Source organism: Dipodomys spectabilis, unplaced genomic scaffold, assembly GCF_019054845.1.
Source record: "Dipodomys spectabilis isolate Male_0828 unplaced genomic scaffold, ASM1905484v1 ptg000359l, whole genome shotgun sequence".
Classification (NCBI taxonomy): domain Eukaryota; kingdom Metazoa; phylum Chordata; class Mammalia; order Rodentia; family Heteromyidae; genus Dipodomys; species Dipodomys spectabilis.
Window position 1 is genome coordinate 58,639 of NW_024871036.1, and position 2,640 is coordinate 61,278.

Below are 2,640 nucleotides of genomic sequence, written 5' to 3' on the forward strand. Positions count from 1 at the left end.
GTTTTTTATTGTAAAAATACTTTATAGAGGGTTTACAGTTACATGAGCAAGGTAATGAGTACATTTCCTATCAAGAATTGTTAGCTCCCCTTTGTTTTTCCCCTACCATACCTTCCCTTCTACCTCCACAAGTACAGTCCTCACCCCCCCCACTCCTCCACCCTAACCCTGCCTAAACTGTAAAGTTCATTTTTCAACATAGTGCCTTGTGCATCTCATTGTTTCAATGTGTCAACCTGTATCTCTATTTAAGCATTTTGTTTTTTTCCCTTCCCTCCCCAAATTAGAGAAGTGTATATACAAGATGCAGGCACACTAACATCAAATACTGTGAAAACAGGGGTTATGCTGTGTGGGAGGACCATATAAAAAACAAAAAAATAGCATCGCACATTATAGATGTGTTAAAAACAACAGCAAGAAAAAAAACACTTGTGTTCCTATCTTGAGGTTCATTTAGCTTAACATCACCTTATCTAGTCATATGCATATAGCTTTTGACCATTTCTGCTTATCACAGACATAGATTTACTTATTGCAAATAAGGGATACCATGGACCTATGTTTCTTTGGACTTGGCTCACGTCAGTTAATATAATTTTTTCTAAGTTTTTCCATTTCATAACAAATTGGGTGATGTCATTCATTCTGATGGACGATAGAATTCCCATACACACACACACACACACACACACACACACACAGCGTTTTTTGATATATTCATCTACTTAGGGGCATCGGGGTTGGTTATATATCTTACCTATGGTAAATAATGCTGCAATAAACATATTTGTGCTGGTAGTTTTAGTATGGTCTTGTTTGTAATCATTTGGGTGAATGCCCAAAAGTGGGATTTCTGGGTCATAGGGGAGCTGTATTTGGAATCTTTTGAGGAACTTCCATACTGCTTTCCAAGTGGTTGAACAAGTTTATACTCCCACGAAGAATGCAGTAAGGTTCCCTTCTGGCCACATCCCCTCCAGCATCTGTTGTAAAAATTTGGAATGCTTCACGAATTTGCATGTCATCCTTACCCAGGGGCCAAGCTATTCTTCTCAACAGAGAAACCGCAGATTTAAACAACTGCTTAGATCAATTAGATTTAACAGATGCCTGCTGCATATTTCACCCAGCAGCATCAGAATATACTTTTTCTCAGCAGCACATGGAACATATTCCAAAATAGACCACATTTTAGGCCACAAAGCAAACTTGTCCAAATTCAGATACATTGAAGTTATACCTTGAATTCTTTCAGACCACAAGGGAGTAAAATTAGAACTCAACACCAAAAGCCACCAAAGAAAATCCGGTAACATATGGAGGCTGAACAAGACACTGCTGACACACAAGTGGGTCGTGGAAGAGATTAGAAAGGAAATTCAAATGTTCATGATATGCAACAAAAATGAGCACACAAATCACCAGCTCCTCTGGGACACAGCAAAGGCAGTACTCAGGGGCAAGTTTATAGCTTTGAGCTCTTACATCATTATATTGCAGAGATCTGAAACCAACAATTTAATGAGACAACTGAGCCTCCTTTAAAAAGAGCAGCAAGATAAACCCTCATCTAGTAGACAAAAAGAAATAGTTAAAATTAAATCAGAATTAAATGTATTAGAATCCACAAAAAAACATACAAAAAAATCAACAAAACAAAGAGTTGCTTCTTCAAAAAAATTAACAAAATTGAAAGACCCTTAGCAAATCTTATGAGAAAAAGAAGAGAACACACCCAAATAAATAAACTCAGAGATGAGAATGGAAATATCACCACAGAAACAACCAAGATTCAAAACATTATAAGGGAATACTTCTCAAAACTATGTGCTAATAAGTTTGAGAAGTTGGCAGAAATATTGACATGCCAAAACTAAACCAAGATGAGTTAAACCATCTTAACAGGCCCATATCAAGCATTGAAATACAGCAATAAGAGACCTGCCGGGGAGTTCCGGGAAGATGGCGGAGGAGAAGCTGGAATCTGAACAAGCTCTCGCATAGAAAGCAGTTTTAGAGTTCCAGTGAACAGTCCTATGCCAGAGAATCACACCAAGTGTGCCATCACAGGACAGAGAGTTAGACAAGAGAGGGGAAGCCAAGACAAGGAGACACATCTGAGCGCCTGCCAGCAGCCGCCGCGGCGGCGGCAGGGTCGCAGCGGCCACCACAGCCGTGGCCATACCTGAGCGCTCACACAGAGAGTCCGGGACTAAGGAGCCAGACGCAGTGGGCAAGAGGATTCTACTCAACACCAGCAAGAACCGACAAGGAGCGGACATCTTCATCCTGCAGTTTGCAGACCAGAGACGACCCAGGATCCAAGACTCGGCGTGAGTAGAAGCCCGACGTCCTCACTCCTTCTCAGGGAGCAGAGGAGGGAAGGCCACCCCTCCCCCCCCAGCACTGGTGATCTCCATCTTGGATACCGACAAAGCTCGGAGGAGCTGCTAGCTCCAACTCAGGCCTTGGAATAAAACGAGTCATTTAACAGGTCACAAGAACTTAACGGTGAAGTGACCTGCCAGAATCAGCTCCATCCAGGGAAAAGTCACCCAGCTCAGGCACCAGCCATTGGAATGGCTTTCCTCACTGGGTAACCAGAGCCAGAGGCTGCCCCTCCCTCTAGCAGCCTCA

At 42.3% G+C, this 2,640-nt stretch overlaps 1 pseudogene; it reads right to left on the reverse strand.

Annotated features, from left to right (window-relative positions):
- Positions 1-993: 993 nt before the first annotated feature.
- On the reverse strand, positions 994-1,059 carry LOC122095539 (annotated as a pseudogene).
- Positions 1,060-2,640: the final 1,581 nt, after the last annotated feature.